The 26550-nt window shown below is 43.2% G+C and overlaps 1 long non-coding RNA gene across 1 annotated transcript in view; it reads right to left on the bottom strand.

The window, feature by feature from the left end:
• The window catches only part of LOC141146913 (uncharacterized), a 47998-nt gene extending 45369 nt beyond the window's left edge, over nt 1–2629 (bottom strand). The window contains exons 1-2 of the long non-coding RNA XR_012244997.1: nt 2529–2629; nt 597–626 (exon numbers count right to left, since the gene is read on the bottom strand). This is a non-coding gene — a long non-coding RNA (uncharacterized lncRNA). The remainder of the gene's footprint in view (nt 1–596; nt 627–2528) is intronic.
• Nucleotides 2630–26550: the final 23921 nt, after the last annotated feature.

Raw genomic sequence — 26550 nt, 5'->3', positions numbered from 1 at the left:
TCCATGGATTTTGTTGTTGGAATGTCCGATCAATGTCCGATTGTGTGTCAGGGCATAGGACTTATTAATACCGACTTTTTATTTTGTTGACAGTTTTTTCACTGATAATTTCACTTGATTCACTATATATTTGGATGATCACTTTGCGTTAATATAGTTTTTTTTCTGATTATAGTATTATTTGAATGGGTATTTACACAATATTGTTTTGTGATTTGTTTATAATATTTTATATTAGTGCTGGTTTCTATCATTTTTAATCATTCCCCTTTAGATTTTTTTTTAAATTAAATAAGGCACTCAGTATCTGACAGCATTTGACCTGGTATTTTACATTGTGATATGTTTTTGTTCACTCATTCTGAGTAGTTCTAAAGGCCATCTAATAAAAGTGCACACGAATAGGAGAAATTTGTATGATAAACATGTCAGGAAGGAAAGGGTTTTTGTTAAACAAGAAATATAGATAATGGTAGGAAGGAGTGGTTAGTTAACATTAGATTGGCGGTAAGGAATTTAGGCAGAGTGTGAAAGGATCAGTACAGTCATACAACTTGTAACAGGGGTTACTCAAACTGGTTATTAGATGTCCTTACCGTGATGTGAATGGTCCATGATGGCAAAACCTAATAAAAAGGACAGTTAATGGCATGCATTGAATGTGTATTGTCATACGGGCAATGAATACAGACTGATAATGCTGAAAGTAGTACAAATTACATATACAGTATCTAAGGTACTTCTTACTAATGATGGGCTATCAGCCATACACAGTTATTATAAAGAATCTGTACAATGTTGTAGTTTTAGATTTAGATTAGATTTAGATTTAGAGTAGGGAAGAGTTAAAACCCCTATTGAGTTAATCGTTTCCTGTCTTTGTCCCACTAGGGAGATTTTCCTTCACTGCTCCTCCTGCAGACAGTCGATCTTTTAAAAAAGAAAAGAACTGTAGTCTTGGTGAGTTCTCACCAGAACAGTTGTCCCCATTAGAGGATTTTCCGCACTTCAAAATTCCTGCAGTTGAGTAATATACTGTATATATTTAGAAATGTTCATGTAAAGCAGAAAATATATACACACCCTTCCTGACAAATATGACACCAAATGCAGCTTAATTGAAAAAGGATCACCAGAGGAGTTTTTGCATGAAACTGATCCCCAGCATCAATACAGGACACAGTAGTGATGTAGGGATCAGCAAGAGGAACCACAGAGTTCTGCAGGGGGGCATAGGAGATCATAATGGCTTGAAGTCTGCATCTCACAAAAAACTCCCCTGGTGAATCCTATTCAGTGGAGCTGTGTTTGGCAATGTGATTGGCAGTAGAAGGTAAGTACAGGGCTGGCCCTACCATGGGTCCCAGTGGGTCCATTGGACCCAGGCAGCACTTTGAGAGGGGCAGCAAATTGAACCATGGCCGCCTCTCCTCTTCTATTTACCCAGTAAATTGACAACCTAGATTTTTTTTTCCAGCAGTTTTGTGTGTCATGAAGACAACTGCCCCGGGTTGTTCCGCCTGCCCTGATACTACTCTAGCCTGCCCCTATACTGCCCTAGCCTGTCTATATACTACCCTAGCCTGTCTATATATTACCCCAGCCTGCCCCTATACTGCCCAAGCCTGTCCATATACTACCCTAGCTTGTCAATATACTACCCTAGCCTGTCTATATACTACCCTAGCCTATCCATATACTACCCTAGTGTGCTCATTTACTACCCTAGCCTGTCCATATACTACACTAGCTTGTCAATATATATTACCCCATCTCCCCCTATACTACCCTAGCCTGTCCATATACTACCCTATCCTGCCCCTATTCTACCCTATCCTGCCCTATACTAGCCTAGCCTGCCCATATACTACCCTAGCCTGTCTATATAGTACCCTAGCTTGTCCAAATAATATCCTAGTCTGCCCCTTAGAATTGAACATAATGGTATGTCATATAATTTTGCGTATAGACAAGGTGCAGTTTGGAACAAAAAAAAGACAAGGTGCTGTTGCATCTAAATCTGACTTTCTGATAAATTACCTGTTATCATAGATTATAATGGATGTGGGGGCCTTTTGGTGGTGGTGGGGGGGGGGGGCAGCATTTTATTCTTGGACCCAGGCAGCACAATGTCTTGGGCCAGCCCTGCATAAGTATATATATATTTTGCTTTACAGATATATTTTTCAATGGGGACATTAAATTAAGCAACAAAATCGCTTTAAGCTCTGCTTTCCATGTAAATGCACAGGAACATTTTTATCAAGGTACGTGAAATAAAAAAATGAATATACTGAATACTGCAATTACATTGTATTGAACACATACCATTATCATAAAACAATATTTTGGCAAAAATAATATTTACATTTACAGTAAACCTTTCAATGTGTATACTTAGAGTGTACATAAAACTACCCTTACAAGATTCTCCTATCACTATTCTTACCAATGCAGATATAATGAAAATCTTAAAACCAGCGACTGAATATATGTTAATAATACAAAAGATGTACACAAGCACATACCTCTGAGGGGGATTGACCAGTCAAGATCTTATGACTGCGCTGTGAGATGAAATGTTTTATTTATAGGAAAAAAAGGGCATTGGGAGGAGCAATGTAAAACCTATAAAACAGCAAGGAAACAGACCAAAACTGGTGACAGAGAAAGAGATTTAATTTACAACATTTTTTTATATTATCACAACAACACCCTCCCTCCAAATACCAATTCTAACTACAATCCCAGATAGTCACACTGTCAAGGAGAAAAATCGAATAGTCTGTTACCATGTACAACGTTTAACAATTCAAGCATAATAGCAGAATGCAGAAAATATTGCTTAGAGTTGAATCCAGTATCACACACAAACACACACACACACACCCTTTACAAAGACATAAGCTTTTAATGGTAGATATAAAAATAAAACTATCATTCTCTACTTCCAGGAAAACTGAGAGTGTTTGCTATGAGTTTGAAAGTATATCCACTTGAAGAACTAGGCCTTTTCTGGCACTTTTTGTTTACAAGTAAAAATCTGTATTTTTTGCTAGAAAATTACTTATAACCCCCAAACATTATATATACTTTTATATTGTAAAGCGCTGCGTAAACTGTTGGCGCTATATAAATCCTGTATAATAATAATAATATACAGTATCTCACAAAAATGAGTACACCCCTCACATTTTTCAAAATATTTTATTATATCTTTTCATGCAAAGTAGTGAGTGTACAGCTTGTATAACAGTGTAAATGTGTTGTCCCCTCTCTCTTCCACGGATAAGATGATTAAACTACCTTTACCGGATGTACTACACACCAACTAGATTATACTGAATGCATAAGAGAGACTCTGCAGTGTGTCATAAATGTATGGGGGCGGAAGGGAATTTCATATGGTATGGGAATGGCATAAGAATAAGACCTTTATGGTCTCAAGTGACTGAATTTATATCTGACCTACCTAATATATGATCTCCCCTACGCTGCCTCCTGGGGTCTTTGACCAGGAGGAGATGAATGCTTACACTAAACGGTTCCTTAGGATTTTATACTTTGGTGTAAGAAAACTTATAGCCCTCGCTGGATCTATGCAGAACAGCTGACAGTAGGGATGTGGGTAAAAGTAGTGAATGCGAATGTACTTTTATATAGGATGACGTATGAGGTCAGGGGTTCCCCCAAGAAATTGAGGAAGGTATGGTTTAGATGGGTGGACTCCAAGAGCACACTGGAGTAAGAAGAGGCCTAGAGTAGCGGCTATAACTAGGAGCATAATCCAAATGGCAGAATTCCACCAGAGAGTGGGAGTATGAGCACAATGCACTGAAATAAATATTGAAGTTAGAAGGATGCAGGGTATTTAAAGCCAGGGCTTTTTTTCAGTGGGAACGCGGGGGAACGCAGTTCCGGCACCTTCAGCACTGAGTGTATGTAATGGCAAGGGGTGCTGGATTGTGTTATAGTGTCTATTGATGCTGGCTGCTGGAGGATCTATTGTTACTGGAGGTGCTATTTTTTTAAAGGGGTTTATTGTTGCTGGGGAGGTCTATTGTTGCTACTGGGGACCTATTGTGTCTGGAAGCAATCTATTTTTACAGGGAGAGGTCTGTTGTTGCTGGCAGGGGATCTATTGCTGCTGGCGGGGATCTATTGTTACTGGGGGGGCAGTTGTTATTAGGGGGATTTACTGTTGAGGAAGCAGTCTACTGTAGCTGGCTGCTGGAGGGTCTATTGATGCTGCCTGTGGGGGGAGATCTGTTGTTGCTGCCGGGGGTCTATTGTTGCTGGAGGGGGGGTATTTTTGTAGATGGTCCATAGTTGCTGGGGGGGGGAGGGGTTTATTGGTGGCTGCAGGGGATCTTTTTTACTGCTTTTCTTGTTATCATTAACAAATTCCATACAAATTACTTAGTACCACAAATGTTACTTGGTTCTGTATTATCTAAAAGGGGCAGTATTGGGAGGTGGAAAGGGGGTGGAACCAAGTAACGGTGCTCGGAGGTGGGTAGGAGCAGAGACAAGGGCTAACTCTGAAAGGCGGAGTTCCTGCACCTATTCTCTGAGAAAAAAGGCCCTGTTTAAAGCTATATCCCATTGCCCATGGTTTCTAAAAATAAACGTTGGAACCCCTGGGGGAGGGGGGATGGGGTTCTGCCCTTAACAGAATAGGGGGTACCTCCTTCTCCTAAAGGACATGTTGTTTTTTTTTTAACTGTTTGTTTTCTACTGTTAAAACATAAAAACAACAAAGGAAAAAAAAAGCGACTATACTGTGTTACGGGGTAGGGCTGGGGATTTAGGACATTGTGGTCATAGACTGCTGATGGTTACATTATTTGGATCACTGTGGAATTCATTGATCCCTATACATGACGTAATACTTACCTGATGTCTTGTATGTATAATTTTGGATATGCTAAATAAAAAAAATAAAAACGTGTGTTGTCCCCTCAAAGTGACTCAACACACAGCCATTAATGTCTAAACAGCTAGCAACAAAAGTGAGTACACCCCTAAGTGAAAATGTCCAAATTTTAACCAATTAGCCTTTTTCCCTCCCCGGTGTCATGCCACTCGTTAGTGTTACAAGGTCTCAGGTGTGAATGGGGAGCAGGTGTGTTCAATTTGGTGTTATCGCTCTCACGCTCTCATACTGGTCTCTGGAAGTTCAACATGGCACCTCATGGCAAAGAACTCTCTGAGGATCTGAAAAAAAGAATTGTTCCTCTACATCAGGGATATGCAATTAGCGGACGTCCAGCTGTTGCAAAACTACAAGTCCCATCATGCCTCTGCCTCTGGGTGCCATGCTTGTGGCTGTCAGAGTCTTGCTATGCCTCATGGGAGTTGTAGTTCTGCAACAGCTGGAGGTCCGCTAATTGCATATCCCTGCTCTACATAAAGATGGCTAGGCTATAAGAAGATTGCCAAGACCCTGAAACTGAACTGCAGCATGGTGGCCAAGACCATACAGCGGTTTAATAGGACAGGTTCCACTCAGAACAGGAATCGCCATGGTCGGCCAAAGAAGTGGAGTGCACAAGCTCAGCGTCATATCCAGAGGTTGTCTTTGGGATCTATGAGTGTTGCCAGCATTGCTCAAGAGGTTGAAGGGGTGGGGGGTCAGCCTGTCAGTGCTCAGACCATACGCCGCACACTGCATCAAATTGGTCTGCATGGCTGTCGTCCCAGAAGGAAGCCTCTACTAAACAAAAAAGCCCGCAAACAGTTTGCTGAAGACAAGCAGACTAAGGACATGGCTTACTGGAACCATGTCCTGTGGTCTGATGAGACCAAGATAAACGTATTTGATTCAGATGGTTCCAAGCGTGTGGCAGCAACCAGGTGAGGAGTACAAAGACAAGTGTGTCTTGCCTAAAGTCAATCATGGTGGTGGGAGTGTCATGGTCTGGGCCTGCATGAGTGCTGCCGGCACTGGAGAGCTACAGTTCATTGAGGGAACCATGAATGCCAACATGTACTGTGACATACTGAAGCAGAGCATGATCCCCTCCCTTCGGAGACTGGGCCGCAGGGCAGTATTCCAACATGATAACGACCCCAAACACACCTCCAAGACGACCACTGCCTTGCTAAAGAAGCTGAGGGTAAAGGTGATGGACTGGCCAAGCATATTTGTGTGGGTCATGTGTGTATGTCTAAATGATTTGGCCTCAAAACACACACCTACTTCCTGTGTACAGATTCACTTCCGGACCAATGTATATTGCTTCCTGCTTCAGTGTGTGTGTATATATAGATACATCTATAGATATATATCTATAGATGTATGTTCTTGTGTCCACCAGCAGAGAGAAGTTGGGTAGATGCCATACTGCCAATTCTGGAGGCATACTAATGGTCTAGCACAGGGGTCTTCAAACTACGACCCTCCAGTTGTTCAGGAACTACAATTCCCATCATGCCTAGTCATTTCTGTGAATGTCAGAGTTTTACAATGCCTCATGGGATGTGTAGTTCCGCAACAGCTGGAGAGCTGTAGTTTGAAGATTCCTGATCACTCTAGCATGTCTTGAAAAAAGGTGGTTTCTCATGTGCCTTGTATAATGCCCAAGAAATATCGTTTGGAAAATACAAATGGGTCATGGCACATCTACATTCCAAATATGGCACTTAAGATGGTCATGCACTATGCAATCTGATTGGCCAATCTCTGTACAACTCGATATTTAGGCAAAATAGGTAATAGGAAGACTCACTTGAACAATTAATTAAAATTATAGGAAATCAAACAGGCTCTTGCACTAAATCTAATTTATGTAAGATCTAACTGATTGCAGTGTATGGTCACCTTTAAAGATCAAGATCTGAAAATATTAATTTATTGGGTTTAGAAACACTTCTCTGTTCTTTGTAATGTATTGAAAGATTTGGGTAAAAAAAGGAAAAAGAACACATTTCAAAGATATATTAGAAGTGATAGGAATGAGATTAGCATCAAAAGGGTTAATTAACTGAGAACACCTAACAAGACACATCCAATTAGATGAAATTAACCAATTGTATTGGGCGTGCGCTATTATCAGTGAGAAAACCGCAGTTACCCTATCGCCAGTTGCAGCTTACGTATGTAGGTATTTATTATCGCTATTTGCACTTCAATGTGCGCCTGTTCGTACATTTGATTAATGACTTTTCCAGCGCACCAATTAATGTATGAACTGGTGCAGTGCCTTCTTCTTAGTTAATCACCCCCACAGTGTGATTTGGGCCCCCTAAATACCAAGGGGGGCAACACTTCATAGGAACCCACGAGCGCCGCCTCAAGAGCAACCGCAGCATCGTCATATGGACCGGTGAGCCACCTATTGACTATCACCAACTGTCCCATCAAGAAGTATTTGTAAAAATTGGACACAGCTAGTCCCCACATGGTACATTTTTAGTGTGTTTTCTGTAAGCACACACCAAAGGTGCAGCAAGCAGGACCTTGGTGCGCTTGCAGAAAATGCACAAAAATTGTGCAATCTAATAGAAAGTCTATGGGGAACCATGGGTTATCTGCATGAAAACCGCAGGTACACTATGCTGTGGCCCAACTGCAGTGCAGTAGTGTGAAACATCTATAAGGCTTCTTGCACACAGGCCGGCTCAGCCCATTCACAATATTTGCCAGCGTATTTCCTCCATCCTGGCAGCCAAGGTACAATAAAATGCATACTTATTTCACTGCCATTGATTAAATTAATTTCTTATGTAAGGAAGTAGGGATGAGGTTTTGGCTCACAACTACCATGGGGGATTATTGCAGAAATTCACCGGACTTATGTGTACCCATAATGCACTGCCCGGCCTTTGACCAAATATCAGCTAACTTATTAGTGCCAATAAGGGGGCTTATGGATAAGCCCATCCAATCACTCAAAAGGGTGAGGTCACCGCAGTCATATTAAGAATGTGCTTTAATGGTGATACAGAAAGCATAGGGAGTGCTGTTGACAAACTGCATAAGCAGATTAGTGTGGGGCACGTAGATATTGTCAGGTCTATTAAAACAGATGTAAACCCTTGAGGAATATCATATAGTTAGCAAAATGCTGTATATCTTAGAGAATGGGGGGTGGAATGAGGAAAGGGTTTTTTACCTTTTTACATCCTTTGGTAAACCATAATGCTGCTGAAATCTTCCAGTCTATCTGCAGCATGCCCCGGGGTATTATTAGGGGTATTGAACTTTGATAGGAATAATGCCCCGTACACACGATTGGACATTGATCGGACATTCCGACAACAAAATCCATGGATTTTTTCTGACGGATGTTGGCTCAAACTTGTTGTGCATACACACGTCGCACAAAGTTGTCGGAATTTCCAATCGCCAAGAACGCGGTGACGTACACCATGTACGACGAGACTAGAAAAGGCCAGTTCAGAACCAAGCGCGGCACCCTTTGGGCTCCTTTTGCTAATCTCGTGTTAGTAAAAGTTTGGCGAGAGACGATTCGCGCTCTTTCAGACTCGTGGTTTTCATATCGTTTTCTGCTGTTCAGTTTGTGCTTGTGAGTTTGTATCTGCTCTTCAGTGCGTGCAGCAAGTTACGCGTGACTCTTGTCATTGTGTTCTTGTTCGTTCGTTACTGTTTTTCAGGTTGCTCTTCACAGGCCTTGCTGTTCTTCAGTGCGTTCTGTTACTTCGTTCTGAGCAGCCGACCGTTTTCTAGCCATGTTGCGTATACGTACTCCTCGTAGAGTTCGTGCTGTTCGGGGGCTTGGTGTTGGGGTACTTACCTTGACATAAGTCCAGTCCATGAACAGGGTAGGGAGGAGTTCATGGACCAAGAATTGGTTACTCCAGCGTGACCAGTTCTGTCATATGCCTTTGCTCCGTGAGATCCGTGAGAATAATCCTTATGATTTCAGGAACTTTCTCCGGATAACGGACCCCGTATTTCACCGTTTGTTGGCTTTGCTGACCCCTTATATTAGCAGGCAGGATACCTGCATGAGGCAAGCCATCACTCCAGAGCAGAGACTCGTCGCCACCCTGCGGTACTTGGCGACGGGGAGAAGCCTGCAGGACCTCAAGTTCTTGACAGGCATCTCCCCCCAGGCTCCGGGGATCATTATCCCGGAGACCTGTTCTGCCATCATCCAGGTCCTGCAGAAGGAGTATATTAAGGTAAGATTTTTATCCTTTAATATCACATTTTATTGTATTTAATATTTGATAATATATTGTATTTCTTTCCTCATTCCCTAATTACCATGTTTGTAATATGCTGTGAATGTCCCCTTTGTTCTCATGCATGCTTGATTTTTCTGTAATTATTTTTTTTCTCCTTCATACATATTTGCCTTCACTTACCTCCCCAGCATGGTCTCTTGGCCCTATATTCACCTCATGTAGTCACTTAACAATGTATTTTATCAGCTCCATAGTAGTGCTTTACCCCCAACACCCCCTAAAATGTTTTTAAATGTGATTTGTGCTTTAAATTCAGGCAGAGTGCCAGAGGCTTTTTTTGGGGGGGTCCCCAAATCATTTGGAACCCTCCCTCCCCCTAACTGCTAAGTCAGCTGATACCAATTCTCTATCTATCCTCAATCATCTATCTGCTGACTTTGCCAAACCCATACACACTATACCCACCTCTTTTGTGGTCAGATGTATGGATGAATTCCCCAAAGCATGTAGTGCAAGGGCCTGCCTGTATACTTTCAAATTCTAATGTTTAAAGTTTTGGTATCCTATTATTATCTTGATAGGTAATAGCAGAATTTCCAAATGTGCTCGAATGTGTACAATGTGTATTTATATCTTTGTATTATGACACTTCTTACCTGTCCAGGGGCTGCCAATAGTGTAACTAAGGAGGGGCTGGCCAAAGTAATACCCATTATTTAGGCATTCATCTCTCAATGAAGTGGAGAGGGTTACCTGTCCAAGAGCTCCCCCCCTAAAATGTTAGAAATGGCCCATGAGAAGGGGGGGAGGGGGGATCTGATAGGTGTACCTTATACTTTGGTCTTTAAAAACTCCCTCAAATAAATGTTATCTTGATGTTGGCCAAGAATGTTTGTGTCTAATCTGCTTTCCCTGTTTATGTGCAAAATGACTAATTTTTTTGTTGTTGTTTGACTCCACAGTTTCCTTCCACGCCAGAGAAATGGCAGACTGTGGCATCCCACTTTGCCCAGCGGTGGGACTTTCCTAACTGCGGAGGGGCAATTGATGGGAAACACGTCCACATCGTCCCACCACCCAACTCGGGGTCATACTATTTCAACTATAAGGGGTTCAATAGTATTGTGATGTTGGTGGTGGTGTCGGCTACTTACGAGTTCCTGTATGTGGACGTGGGGAAGAATGGTCCGATGTCCGATGGTGGAGTCATCACCCAGACGGAGTTCTACAAGCGTCTCCAGAATGGCAGCTTGGACTTGCCACCTCCAGAAGACAATGTGGAAGGACTCCCATTCGTCTTTGTTGCGGATGAAGCTTTTGCGCTGAGGGACCATCTTATGCGGCCATTCCCGATGAGGACCCTCACCCCGGACCAGAGGGTTTTTAATTACCGGCTGTCCAGAGCCAGAAGAGTGGTGGAGAACACGTTTGGAATCATGGCCAGCCGGTTCCGCCTATTTCTTACACCCATACACATGGCGGAGTAAAAACTGAATCACATCATCCTGGCGTGCTGTGTTCTACACAACTTTTTACGGCAACATTCTGCCAACTATGCTGGCTCAGTTGGGCCTGAGGCTGGAATTCAAAATGAACCAACCCTGACGGCGCTTGAAAGTGGCCGTCCTGGCTTGCCCCCCCTGAGTGCCGTGATGTCTGTCTAAGATACCTTGAATACTTTGCAGGTAGGGGGGCTATCAATATGCCAGACAATGTCTGAAACCTTTAAAAAAAAATTTAACTACTAAAATCTTTGGTGACATTTACTGCTTGTGTTTCTTTTAGCTGACCCTGACAGAAATGTGGTGAGTCCTGAAAGTGGTATGATTGTGTAACATTACAAAGCATTGTTGGGTGTTATTTACTAAAGGCAAAGACATTTTGCACTACAAGTGCACGTGATTTTCCCTTAGGAAATAACACCCAACAATGCTTTGTAATTATACATAATTATACATGTTTGTTGTATAATAATTTTTGGGGTCACATTAGAAAAAGTAGAAATGTCCATTTAAGATAAAGCAGGCGGGGGGCGTGTCCGGACGAGCTACAGGGAAGACGTGCAGGAGCTGAGCTCCGCTTAAGGGATATTAATCCACGGCCATCCTAGCTGGTTTTCGATCTCCATAGCTCCATCCTTCCCTCTACCACACCGACCCCCCTCCTGCTACTGCTGCCGAGGTGAATTAGCAGTTTTCGCGGAACTTTGCGGTCCCGGGCCTTCGGCCAGTCTTAGGCCTAGTGCGCCCGCCGCCATATAGGGCCTCACAAACGCCCGACTTAAGCTGCCTTCCTCCCCCTTGCATCGGTGAAACAGCGGAGCCCTCACCTCTACTCCATAATCGGGACGCCATCAGTGAATTCGCTAGCTCCTCTGAGTGCTGTGGTGACGCCGGCTGCTCTCCTCTCCTGCCTCAGGCTTGTCTTCGGTGGGAGCCATCCTGCGGCCTGCTGCTCCGGTTTCGCCTAGTAAGGACACAGTGAGTACGGTGACATCCCTATCCTCCTCCCTCACTGAGTGTCCTTGGCAGTGCCAATACTCTGCAGCCCCACTAAGTTACTGAATTTAGACATATAAAGCGCCGTTCCGGACCTCCGAGAGGCAGCACACGCCAGGCCGGACACTAATCTCAGGAAAGTCCGCGGCTTCGGCCTACACCTGGAAGTCGGCGGCCATCTTGGTGCTCCACAGTGCTCTCCCTGTCCTAACCCGTCTTTGGGGACCGTCGGCCATATTGATACACCAAGTGTTGCTACTGCCTCTCTGCCTCTACCCAAGGTACAACAAATTTTATTTATTTATTTATTTATTTATTTTATTTTTTACTCCTCGTTGTACCCGTTAAAGTGACCTTATATCAGTACCTGCATCTACACCTTTCCACATGATTGTGGCACCTTAATGCATGTCTGATCTTACACAGATGTAATTGAGGGGTACTCCCTGCAGCTAGCGGCCGTATAGGTCCAGTGATGCCCGCCAAAACGTCTAAACATCGTGCCGCCTCAGGTAAACGTCCAGGCAAGAGGCCACTGTCAGTTCCAGTCTCTACAGGCTCCATCCAACAGTACTTGGCTAACGCACGTGACGAACAGGCCCGAACCTCGCGCACAAGTGCCTCTCCATCGTCTCACGCGGCCTCTGTGCGAGAAAGCTCTCCTGCCTCCTCATACTGCTCTGACCTTATGGACGATCCAGGATCCCCAACCGGTCCCGAGATGACTACACTAATGAGCGGCCTTAAAAAAGAACTTGCAGGTATGTTTCGCAGTTTGGAGAAATCCATCAAAAAAGAAATAACTGCTGTTAGATCTGATATGTCACATATCCTGGTCAGAGTTGAGGAAACAGAACAACGGCAAGACACACATGCTGTAGCCATTAAAGAACTACAGGACACGGTTACTCAGCTGGCCTTTGCCCATCGAGCCTCTCTTTATAAGCTTGAAGACCTCGAGAACCGCAACCGTAGAAACAATATCCGTATCAGAGGTCTGCCGGAAGCCACTGGGGATAATGATCTAGAACCATCCATAAGAGGCATTTTTAATACCATCATGGGTAGATCTGCCACTGAACCGCTGCGTTTCGACCGTGTACATCGGGCTCTAAGGCCTAGAAATGCTAATTCAGATCAACCTAGAGACGTCATCTGCCGCCTGCATTACTTTGAGGATAAAAACGCTATCATGTTGAAGATGAGGGGCCTACCTAATGTTGACTTTGACGGAGCAGTCATTACCATCTTCCCAGATCTTTCCAAGGATACGCTAGATCGTCGCAGAGCTCTGAAACCGCTACTTGACCAGCTACGCTCTGATGGAATCATATACAGATGGGGATTCCCAGCCTGCCTGATTGCCACGAAAAATGGTCGCTCCTACACATTAAGATTCCCAGAGGAACTTTCAACTTTTCTACGTGATCTTAACCTCCCACCAATGGAGCTCCCAGGCTGGCAAGACCCAATTCCTAAATTTCTGAGCCATCTGGACCCACCATGGAGAAAGACTCCCTCAAAGAAGCAATGTACCTCACTTCCAGGCTCTGCACAAAAGCATGGTTGAAAAGTGGCCTTTCCCCCTTTTTTTCTGGTTCCTTTTTTTTTTTTTTCTCTTTTCCTGCTCATCCATGTAGACCAACAATTAATCACAGGATGACATTCTGAGTAGTATTTTGGTCATAAGTTTTTTGTACTTTTACACATACATATATGGCCAAAACTGATGTACTATTGCATTGACCAATGTTTATTGGTATTCTAATTTTTCCGTTATTTTTAAGTGTTTACTTTAATCTTCTGTTCTATAACTTAGGTACCAAGCTGGTCTACAGTTATATATTACTTTTTCAGGTTATGTGTTGATTACAATGATCCTGGTCCGTTTATAGGTAATCTCTACATTACTAACTGGAACTTATTAAGTCCCTACAGTCGTAGGTTATATGTTTTTTTATAGGCCGCGCGCTGTTGGTGCGTACTCCTCCCTCTACCCCACCTTAAACAAAGTAAACCCGCCCCCCCTTTCCTTCTGGGGTTGGAGACTGCGATTGGCCCTACAACTGTTCTATCCGATCCCTACCCAGGGGTTGAGATGGCCTCTCGTTTTCTCTTTCCCCAATGGGAACACTGCAGATTTCTGCGTGACGTTCAAATGTTTCCCACAAGATGTTTAAGTTACATATGTGTTTTCTATATATGCTTTTTTTTCCTCTTTTTTCTTCTGTCTCTCTTTCCAAAACTCTCTTTCTTCCCCCCCGCCCCCCTCCCCCCTTTCTGCTGGCACGCATGGATAGGATGGCTGAGGGACCGGGCTCTGCTTTAGCTATGGCTACCTTAAAGTGTGTATCATACAATGTTAGGGGTCTTAATGTCGCTGTTAAGCGTCACCAATTAGCTCGTGAACTAAAACAAGCCGCCTGCTCAATTGCTTTTCTCCAAGAAACGCATCTTACCCACACAACTTCTGTTAAGCTAGCTTCACCCCATTTTCCACAGTGGTACTATAGCTTATCAGATACCAATAAAGCTAAGGGTGTTGCCATTGGATTCTGTAGAGGTGTGTCCTTCAGGCTATCCGATATGTTAGCAGATGAACATGGTCGCTTTCTTTTCCTTCGAGGCTTCATAGGAAACACTCAATGCACTTTAGCAAATGTATATTGCCCAAACCACAATCAACCAACTTTTTTCTCACAAATCATTACTAAACTCTCACAGTTTGCCAAGAGTCTTACTATCTTAGCTGGTGACATAAACATGCCCCTAGACCCTACTATGGATACCTCTCAAGGTCGCTCCAGTGTTTCTTTCAAACGTTTGAAATTTGTTAAAAAGAAACTTTTGAGCCTCCAACTAATGGATGTCTGGCGTCTCCTCCATCCTAAGGAAAAAGATTTCTCCCATTTTTCCACAACACACCAATCCTATTCCAGAATAGATAACATGTTTTTAGATCATTATCATCTTCCCCTCCTGCAATCCGCTCACATAGGGACTGCCTCTATATCCGACCATGCACCTGTATCGATGACGTTGACCATGCCCTCCCTACCAAGATGTACTAATAATTGGAAACTTAATGACTCCCTTCTATCCAACGAAGCTGAGGTCTCCATATTAGCCTCTCATTTAACACAGTACTTTAAGGAAAATAAGCCTGCTGACACATCTCCCTCCACGGTATGGGAGGCTCATAAGGCTACTATAAGGGGTCGTCTCATTGAACTTGGATCTAGGAAAAAAAGGGAGCATGGTCAACGAGTCGCCCAGGTCTTGCAGCAGATAGCGACCCTCGAAAAACAACACAAATTATCTCTACATATTGAACACCTTCAATCCCTCACACTTAAACGAGAAGAGTTGAAATCGCTCCTCAACTTAGATACTAAGAGGAAATTCCAACGCCTATCCCAGAAATTCTATGAGTGGGGGAACAAACCAAGTAAGTTATTAGCCCGATCCTTGAAAACTAAACAGGCACAGTCGTTTATTTCCAAAATCAAACTCCCATCAGGAGAGCTAGTCCACGCAACCCCAGATATCGCTAAGGCCTTCAGAGATTACTACACGGACCTTTACAATGTTAAAAACGATTTGTCCTCGCTTTCTCAAAAAGAGAGAAGGAGTCGCATATTATCTTACTTAAAAGATGCTAACCTACCTAAATTGCCCCTGTCCATACTAAAAGAAATGGAAGAAGATTTCTCAGTCGAGGAATTTCAGGCAGCATTAAAATCTTCCCCATCCGGTAAAGCCCCTGGACCTGATGGGTTCACTATTTTATATTACAAAACATTCAGTGACGTACTGCTCCCTCGTCTGTGCGCCTATGCAAATTCCATTTCTCACTCTTCAGGTTTACGCCCAGAATCCCTCTCCACTCATATCACTGTCATCCCCAAACCTGATAAGGATCCTACCCTATGCAATAGTTTCAGGCCCATAACGTTGATCAACGTGGACATTAAATTACTAGCCAAAGTAATGGCAAACCGTTTGTTGCCTCTTTTGCCTAGCTGGATTTCAGCAGATCAATCAGGTTTTATACCTAATAGGGAAGCAAAGGACAATTCCCTTTGTGCAATCTCATTGATCCAATATGTCCAGAGGCGCTCCCAGTCCACCCTGCTCCTCTCCACTGACGCTGAGAAGGCCTTTGACAGGGTGGACTGGGAATACCTTAAAATGACCCTTCGATACTTCGGGCTGGGCCCTAAGATGTTTCATCGAATTTCATCCCTATACTCTAATCCTACAGCGCAAATTAGGATAAATGGGATGCTGAGTGACCCTTTTGTCCTACACAATGGAACCAGGCAAGGCTGCCCCCTGTCTCCCCTTCTTTTTGCTATTACCCTAGAACCCTTTCTAGCAACAATCAGACACAACGTTGATATCAAAGGCATACAAATAGGCAACAGATCACATAAATACGCAGCCTATGCTGATGATATATTATTCTTTATTCAACAACCACGCATTTCAATTCCAAATTTAATGACAGAATTTTCCAATTTCCACTCCATTTCTAACTTCAAAATAAATTTATCCAAATCTGAAATTTTAAACATTAATATCCCTAAGTCGGAGGCTCTCTCTCTTAAACCTTTGTTTCCATTTAAGTGGGAACCAAAATGTATGAAATATCTGGGTATTTATCTAACTCCTCACCCCCATTCTCTTTTTCAATACAATTATATCCCCTTGCTAAATAAGATTAGAGACGATCTACGAAAATGGTCCAATTTATCACATACTTGGCTGGGGAAAGTAAATATAATTAAAATGAATATATTACCTCGCATCCTTTTTATTTTCCAAATGCTCCCATTAGGTGTACCGGTGGGGTTTTTCACTATTTTACAAACCATGATTTCCAAATTTATTTGGAAGAATAGGCACTCCAGGATATCCAGGGAGCTATTGTTCCGCTCTAAATGCTCTGGTGGTCTGGCCCTTCCTAATTTCAAAACATACTATCAAGCGGTTGTTCTTTCCAGGTTGGCAGATTGGAAATATGCTCTCAAAACGAAATTGTGGGTACAAATTGAATATTCTCTAAGTGAAACGGACCTTTCTATAGCTCCCTGGGTACCCCGATCTCGCAGAAATCTGGCTCATAATACCTCGGTTCTTACTATATCCTCTTTAGATATATGGGATGCATTACACAAAAAATTTTCATGGAACTATAACTCCCCTTTAATGCCTCTCCTCAACCACAAATATTTTTTGCCGGGTCTATTAGACCCAGGTTTTAAATCATGGAAATCTGCAGAACCCCTACTACTACATCATGTCCTCCGAGACAACACAATTAAACCACTGAGTATGATTCTAGCCCCTAAACCAGCTACATTTATGGATAAATGGAGATATCACCAATTACAACATTTTTTAAATTCCCTTCCTAAACCAATTAGAGATATTGAGGATTTGCATGCTATAGAAGAGATTTTCTATCCAAAAGATCCACCTTTACATAGTATATCTCTATTTTACAAAGCTCTCATTGCTCTACAAAATCCCAACTTTTCACCTTTCCTCGCTAAATGGGAATCTGACTTAAATTCTTCCCTCACTGACAACCAAAAAATCAAGGTCCTTCAATTAGTTCACACTTCTTCCATAGCCTCGAAAATGTCAGAGGTTAACTATAAACTGTTATCCAGATGGCATTACACCCCAGCTAGATTACACCAAATGTTCCCAGCCAGTTCCCCATTATGCTGGAGGAACTGTGGGAACAACGCTACTCACGCACACGTCTGGTGGTTTTGCCCAATGATTCGACCTTTCTGGGATGCCATTCGTACTCTGATAACACAGATCTCAGATACGAATATACCCAATGACCCTTGGGCTATTCTCTTCCACTCTACAAATACCCCTATGAGATTATATAAACGTTCAATTATCCCCCACTTGCTGAACACGGCCAAAGCTTTAATACCGACTTTATGGGGACAACCAACAACCCCTTCTGTTCGAGTTTGGTTACAAATGGTTGACAACGTACATCTTATGGAGAGTATTACACACAACATCAAAGGTACCTCCAAGAAACATTCTATAACATGGGATTCATGGATAAAATTTCAATCCACTTCCACTTATAAAGACATTATAACACAAACCTCTTAAATTGACTTACTAGGAATAGCTGTTTATATTCCGATGTTCAGGTTCTTTTCAATGAGATAACATGCGTGCCAGCAATTCATCCCTCACCACTTCCCCTCCCCATCCCTACTTCTTACTCTCTCTTTTCCTCTATCCTCTCTATCTATACTTTCACTTTTCCTCTTACTCTTTACTTCTGCTAAACTAATACACAGATCACTTTTCATTATGTTTGACTTAAAGACTCAAAGACTGTGAACCTCCCCTTCTTTTTTTTTACTTAAATATTGCAATAATACTCTTTATAAATATATAGATACTTGCTGGATGTATGGTTCATATTTTACTGTTATAGCCGATACAGTCTAAACCTAAATCTATCATTCTGACTTCTAAATATGTACCTTTTATGTGCACTATGTTTGTCTTTGCTCTGTTTTTCTTTAATAAAAATGTATTAAACAAAAAAAAAAAAAAAAAAGATAAAGCAGGCATGTTTAAAACCAACAAGAAAGACACAAATCTTGAACTTACAAAGTTCACATTTGGTAGAAGTTGAAGGCAATATCAGACATGAGTATTTACAAACTGTGTTTGATATTGCATTCAGATGGGGTGAAGTCACCCCTAGAAAAGCCAAATTTTGAAGATGCACACAAATTGCCGAATGTCAACATGTGCTAGCTGCCATCACGGGGGATCAAGGGATGTGTTTTGTGGGCGCAACCCCTTCTTCACAGCTACTTTATTATTGAGGAAGGGGTTGCACCCCCAAAACGCCTACATTGATCTCCCGTGATGGCAGATAGCACATGTTGACACACTGTGCATCTTCAAAATTTGGCTTTTCGCAAATATGTCAAAAAATGTTAAATATTTTTAGCTCACAAAAAGCACAAAAAAACAAAGGGATTTCGAGGGGTTTTAAACTCTCCCTAAAACATCAGTGATGTTCTTCATTTTTTTTTTGAACATCATTGATGCTTTTCTGGATGTTTTCCAAGTCCCTATTACACCCCATGATCTCCCCGATCAGGATCTGTGCACCTTCTGAGGTGAAATGCCCTGGATCCACAACATCACGATCACCTAAAAAGATAGAAACAAAAACACACCATGTATTATAAATCTGCCGGCATCCATCTCTTACCTGAGCCTGTGGTCGCAGACACTCACCTGTTGTGGTGACTAGTTCCACCACATCTCCTTCCTCCTCCTCCTCCTGTTGGCTTTGGTGGGTCTCCACTTCTTCATGAGGTGGGGGGTCTCTGGTCTCCTCGGGTGAGGGGTGTCCTCCAAGTCTTTTATCCCCTATGTAAAAAAAAAATAGGTATACTTAGCACACAGATATTTGATGGCAGAAATAGGAATATTAAACATTGCTTGGAAGTGGGGTACAATTGTCTGTTTTGGCAGAGTTCCAAAATGTAGAATTTTTATTGTCCTTTGTCAAGCTTCAATACTTTACCTGTTTAGTGCAAGCTTCACAAATGGAATTACCCCTATAGTATTTACTGGAGCACCTGTGTGGGCCCCTAATAAAAAGGGTGTTCTGGTGTCGAGCAGGGCGCGTGCACAGGGGAGGCCATCATATGACGGCCTCCCGGGAATTAAGGTCCGCGCTGTAGCCGTCATTCGGCTATAGCGCGTATATCAAGCGGTTAAGAAAAGCACATGGAGCAGCACGAACGTAATAAACATAAAGAATAGGAACACAGGACAACTACTTACTTTTTTGCAGCACTCTCCGGATCCTTCTGTACTGCTCATGCTCTCTTAATTTGAGGTCCGACCACCGCTTCCTGAGCTGATCTTTCGATCGTTGTACCCCGAAATTCTGGTGCAGACTCTTGACCACTTTCGCCATGATCTTGGCCTTTCTGACATTGGGGTTGAGGTAAGGTCCATACTTCCTATCATAGTCGGCCCTCTTCAGGATGTCCACCATCTCCAACATCTCCCCAAAGGATATATTTGATGCCTTAAATCGTCTCCTTCTGGATCGGAACGTTTCTGCCTCCGGGCTTTCCTCCTCCTCCTCGTTGGTGTAATTATCAGACACCTGCTCTGTCTCCGCCATGTGCTCTTCCCCCACTGCGCCGAATGAGAAGGGGCAGGGAATAGACTAGAACGAGAAGGGGCGGAGTTTCACGCATGCGCAGTGTCTATAAAGCGTAACACGCGTGCGTAGTACGTGCGATCTGTGAGCGGAGGAAGGAGTAACGGAGGCGCCGATCGTGATAGCGAAGGTAAGATTTAACATTGGGCCTATACTGCTTCTAGACTGAGGCCTGTATTTGCACAAGTTTAGAAGACTTTAGGCTGACATTAGGGTTTGTCTTGTGTTGTGTCTTGCAGTGAATATGGATATCTTGAAGGATCAGGACTTTATGCCAATCTTCATTGATATGTTCAGGGAGCTGCCTTGTCTATGGCAGATAAACCACCCTGAATATAAGAACCAAACAAAGAGGAAGGCAGCGCTGGATAATTTGTTGGAATATGTGAAGACGGTGATCTCCACGGCAGACATCACCTATTTGAAGGTTCTAATTGGTGGCCTGAGGAGCACTTATCTATGGGAGCACAAGAAGGTCCAGGATTCCCAGAGATCAGGAGCTGCAGATGACATTTATCTTTAAAAAGGGCCCAAAATACATCCCTGGGAATTACAGACCAGTTAGCCTAACATCAATAGTATGTAAACTCTTGGAGGGGATGATAAGGGACTATATACAAGATTTTAGTAATAAGAACGGTATCATTAGCAGTAATCAGCATGGATTCATGAAGAATCCTTCTTGCCAAACCAATCTATTAACCTTCTATGAGGAGGTGAGTTGCCATCTAGATAAAGGAAGGCCCATAGACGTGGTGTATCTGGATTTTGCAAAAGCATTTGACACAGTTCCCCATAAACGTTTACTGTACAAAATAAGGTCCATTGGCATGGACCATAGGGTGAGTACATGGATTGAAAACTGGCTACAAGGGCGAGTTCAGAGGGTGGTGATAAATGGGGAGTACTCAGAATGGTCAGGGGTGGGTAGTGGGGTTCCCCAGGGTTCTGTGCTGGGACCAATCCTATTTAATTTGTTTATAAACAACCTGGAGGATGGGATAAACAGTTCAATCTCTGTATTTGCAGACGATACTAAGCTAAGCAGGGCAATAACTTCTCCGCAGGATGTGGAAACCTTGCAAAAAGACCTGAACAAATTAATGGGGTGGGCGACTACATAGCAAATGAGGTTCAATGTAGAAAAATGTAAAATAATGCATTTGGGTGGCAAACATATGAATGCAATCTATACACTGGGGGGGAGAACCTCTGGGGGAATCTAGGATGGAAAAGGACCTGGGGGTCCTAGTAGACGATAGGCTCAGCAATGGCATGCAATGCCAAGCTGCTGCTAATAAAGCAAACAGAATATTGGCATGCATTAAAAGGGGGATCAACGCAAGAGATAAAACGATAATTCTCCCACTCTACAAGGCTCTGGTCCGGCCGCACCTGGAGTATGCTGTCCAGTTCTGGGCACCAGTCCTCAGGAAGGATGTACTGGAAATGGAGCGAGTACAAAGAAGGGCAACAAAGCTAATAAAGGGTCTGGAGGATCTTAGTTATGAGGAAAGGTTGCAAGCTCTGAACTTATTCTCTCTGGAGAAGAGACGCTTGAGAGTGGATATGATTTACAAATACTGTACTGGTGACCCCACAATAGGGATAAAACTTTTCCGCAGAAGAGAATTTAATAAGACTCGTGACCACTCATTACAATTAGAAGAAAAGAGGTTTAACCTTAAACTACGTAGAGGGTTCTTTACTGTAAGAGCGGCAAGGATGTGGAATTCCCTTCCACAGGCGGTGGTCTCAGCGGGGAGAATTGATAGCTTCAAGAAACTATTAGATAATCACCTGAATGACCGCAACATACAGGGATATACAATGTAATACTATCTCCCCAGGCTGTGGTACTATGACAGGCTGCATTTTTCTGGCAGGTCAGACTGAACCCAGGCCAGCACTCTCCAATCTTCCTTCCACGCTTCCTTCCACCTCAGCTGAGGCTTCTGACGCCCAACCTGGGCCTTCCAGGCAGCAACATGTGGAGGAGCCCAGCTTGAGCCAGGTATAGCATTCTTCTAAATATTTCTGGTCGTCCAATCAATGATGTTAAATAGATGATAGTTTGGAGTACTAATTTATGATTGTGATTGATGAAGCAAAAACTAAAACCATGTCCCTTTTTCATACACAGGGAAGTCTCAGCCAGGAGATGGCCGGGCCAAGCAGGCTGCCTGATACCCAGGTCCCTCCCCTACACCTTCAAAGACAAAGTGGCAGGAAGAGGAGTAACCTGGAGGAGGCTGCCATAGGCCTCTTTTGGAAGGCTACAGAGGCCCTCAGAACACCCCACAGTGTGGAGGAGGACTTTGCTGGCATAACTGCATGCAAAATGATGCAGATGGAGGAGGGTCAACGACTCCTGTGTGAGTTCTTAATTTTGGAAGCTCTAAATAAGGGGTTGAGGGGCCAAATCACATGTGCAACCCACATTTGTGACCTCACACATAGTCCTCCTCCTCCTCCTCCAGGTCCTACTCCTCCTCCTCCTCCTCCAGGTCCTACTCCTCCTCCTGCCACATCTCCAACACCAGAGCCACAGCGTGGAAGGAAGACCAGAGAGTGATGGCCCTGGACTCAGTCTGGTCTGGCAAAATATGCAACCTCTTGTAGTACCACAGCCTGGTGACATACATGTCATCTGCTGCTTTCCGGATCTCTGGGACTTCTGGACCAGACTGCACTCCCTTAGATATGGAATCCTCAGGCCACCAATTTTGCTGTTAAAGAATTGATGTCTGCCCTGGGGTCCAAGGCTTCACCAATTTCTGCTGTTTCTCCAGCGTTGCCTCCCTCTTTGGTTCTGAGCCCTTAATAAAGGAATTTTTGTTACAATTACAATTTGTTACAATTATACTCGCCTATGCGTGTTTTCCTTTAAAAAGGACAATTTGTTTGTGAGGAGGCAGCTACATTTCAAAAATACAATGTGAAACACCAACACCAAACAATCTCCTTGAGATTAAATAATGCAAGATAATAATGATGTTGTGGTAACTTGACACACAAAACAAGCACAAAAATATTCTGGAGTAAAAAAAAAACAAAAAAACATCAGCCTTGAAACAAAAACAAAACCAAAAAAAAATCAGCCTTGAAAAAAATACAAAACAAAAATAACCAAAAAAAATTTTGTGAGATGTGACAAATCAAAATATATTGAGGGAATCATGATAAATAATAAAGAAATAAGTTTGTAAGAACTCTGTGTGAATATGAGCAGCAAAACTACTTCATTCTTCTAGCATTATAAAGAAGAAGAGAGTGCGCTGTATTAAACAATTTTAAACATTGCAACCTGACGATAGTGCTCTATCCATTCTGAACGCTAATTTTACCAGACTGAGCTGTTCCGTCTCGGAATTTCTTCTGAGCATGCGTGGCACTTTGTGCGTCGGAATTGTCCACACACGGTCTGAATTGACACGATCAGATTTTGTTGTCGGAAAATTTTATAGCCTGCTCTCAAACTTTGTGTGTCGGAAAATCCAATGGAAAAAGTCCGATGGAGCCCACACACGGTCGGATTTTCTGACAACACGCTCCGATAGCACATTTTCCGTCGGAAAATCCAACCGTGTGTACGGGGCATAAGGGGATTATGGGATACCCACGTGATCAAAGTAGAATTCTTCAGGGACACAACTATATACCATCTGTATATATACACTTTCCTTCGACCTCCAGGACCAGTTGGCACTGTATGGATGGTATGATAAGAGCGCAATCAGACCAGTAGCAAATGCCCTTTACAGGCAGGGACCGCGGGCCCCTTTGGTAGTGAAGCAAAAAGTCCTAGTGCCCAGCTGTCCTCCTCCCGTGGCTACTGATCCCAGCACTACCTCTATAGGCACTGCCAGCCCACCTGGTTGCAGCTGCCCCTTTTACAAGCCCTCCTGGCTAAGACTCCACAGCTCTCCCAGACTGACTCTGCATCCATCCCAGTCCTCTCAGGCATGCCTTTCAGTCTTCTTGACTCTAACATTAACTAGCACCCTCACCCCTGGTGCACCGCAATCCCCTGCCATATCCTCATATGCCTCATTTTTTTTAAATACTAAGGGTATGGTCCTTAGATGTTGCTTGCTATGAATGGGTCAGCTCCAGGGCAGTATATAAATATGTCCAGGTAGAATAGACTAACATGAGACACAAAATAGACCAGCAACAGGGCAGTTATGTAAGCAGACTGAAGAGGGAAAAGGCTTAGACATAAGACACAAACATTGCAAGTGTGGTTTCTACAATAAAAAATACAGTGTAGTATGTGAAATACACTTGTGAAAAAATTAAGCAGAGACGAAAGAGTATATAAGTTGCCTAAATAGGCCAAAACGTGTAAACACAAGGCAGGTATTTTGGTCAGCATTTCTATGCTCCAGGTCTGCCAGTCTGAGTTTGTCCAGGGCCTGCAACCTGGGAGCCAATCAGCAGCAATATTCATCGGTTCTTGCCAGATGCACTAGTGAATATCAGGGGGCTCCTTAGGCTCCACGCCTCAGGTCTTGGCAACTGGCACTACATTTTAAGACTATAAGCACAGGCCACATGTAGAGACACAGGGCAGTGAGAACAGGGCCAAATGTTGGTACAGAAGGCACAAAGAGTTCCTTTCTAAAAAACTAAATATAATAGATTTTTTTTTTTTTTTTTTGGCAAAGGGAAGGAGGGGGAGGGAAATGAGGAGAGGTGTCAGGAGGTGGAAGTATTGGCAACAGTGGCAACAGTGGACAGAGAACAACAGGAAAGGTGTTTGGTCTTTGGTTAAATGTATTGTAAAAATAAAATGAATAGTAAAATCTGTAGTAGGTTTTTGGTAGTCCTCTGTAATCCAGGCCTGACTCATTTTATAAAAGGCAGTTTCCCAATCACAAACCTTACCAGAAAAACAAAAGAAAAAAACAATAATAATTGTCAATAATGAAAAAGAAATAAAGATACTCCTTGTGAGACATCCCTCCCTGTCACTTGAGGCCACAGATGATGCAGTGATTGCAGTGGGAGAATATTTTGGAGTAGAAGAGATACAGAAAGTGAGGAAAGAGAAGGAGGAGGGGTGCAGGCCTTTTGCTGCTGATGTGTCCACTTCAGGTGCTGCTCCCACTGAGCCATGTGGTTCAGAGTAATGTGTCGGCTCTTACATGTGATACCCAAATAGCTGGTACTCTACCATAGCTAATACACTATAGGCAAAGGCTGCAGACCACACTAGTGATTCTGGCAGCAGAGCTTTGTGGCCCAGTTCTTGGGATAGCGGTGACTAGTACCAGTAGCGCAGCAACACCAGATGGATTAGGATGGCTACTCCCTCTCCCTCTCATCCTCTAAAAGCTGTCCCTGCCCCTGGACAAAATCCTTGCTGTTGTCCTAACTCTTTCACAGAACTTTTCTCTTTCCCAAGCAGTGGCAACCATAGACAGTGTGCCACTTCATCATCCACGCCCTCCTCATCACTGGAGCCCACTTTACAGGAAGCTCCAGCTGCTGGAATATTACCGCCTCTTGCTGCTTCCTGCCTGATGTCCCCTGACAGTTGAGTGGCTGAACCCTCCTGTCCATCTATGGTCATGGTGCTGTTTTTCTCATCCTAAATATCTGAATGGAGAAATGCTTGCACATGACCAAGATCATCCTCCTGCAGCAATCAGTAATCAAATAATTCAGTCAACTCCTCAAAACCAGTTTGTGGGGCTATGGCAGGATTAGAAGAATCTAGGAGGAAAAGGCCCCATTAGCAACCCTTGCTTTGCATCTGGGATGAGAAAGAAGAGAAAGGCTGTGTCAGACACTTCATTACCTCCACCATCTATGGCTGTTATGGCAGTAGGGGATATATACAGTCATATGAAAAAGTAAGTACACTCTATGGAAATGGTAGACTTGTTCTACATATTTGAACAGGCAGACATTAGATCTTAAAGGAGAAGTAAGGCCAAAGCTGACTTCACAGAGCCGGTCCTGGCTCTGAAAAGATCCCGACCATATGGTCGGTATCCCCCCAGATGCCTGGATCGACACCTGGCTCAGCCTCTCAGTGAGCCACTGAGAGGCTGAGCCAACCCCTCCCACCCCCTCCACAGACCAATGCTCCAGTGAGTGCTGGAGGGGAGTGCAGAGAGTCACTGACTGATAGTCATGGCTCTCTACTTAGAGTGGAGGGGGAGAACTGAGCGATCAGTGGTCTTTGATCACTCAGTTCTCACTGCAGAGCCAGTCGGGGACAGATGCAGCATCGGATCAATGCTGCATCCACCTAGGAGAGTTTAAATGTTTGTTTTTTTCAAATCCTGAACTTCTCTTTTAATTCAAACAATGCCTACAGATAAAGGCAGTATACAGCAAATAAAACATAAGGAAACTTTACCTTTTCCATCATTTTTTAAACCAAAACATAAATAGATGTAATGGTGTTCTGTGGATAAAACAAATATACTTTAAGCCTCAGAAGCTGATATTGTCCCTTTAGCAGAAATTACTTTTTTGGGGCATTTTGCATAACTGCCCACCTGTCTTTGATATTGACATTGATATTTTTGACCACTTATCTATACAAAATTCCTTCAGTTGCAGGATGTTTGTTTTCTTGAATAAACCTCCCATTTTGAATTCCCCAACAACATTTCAGTAAGATTTAAACCA

The sequence above is a fragment of the Aquarana catesbeiana genome, linkage group LG06 (assembly GCF_042186555.1).
Source record: "Aquarana catesbeiana isolate 2022-GZ linkage group LG06, ASM4218655v1, whole genome shotgun sequence".
Taxonomy (NCBI): domain Eukaryota; kingdom Metazoa; phylum Chordata; class Amphibia; order Anura; family Ranidae; genus Aquarana; species Aquarana catesbeiana.
Note: the sequence above shows the minus strand (reverse complement) of the source record. Positions and strands in the feature narration are given on the sequence as shown.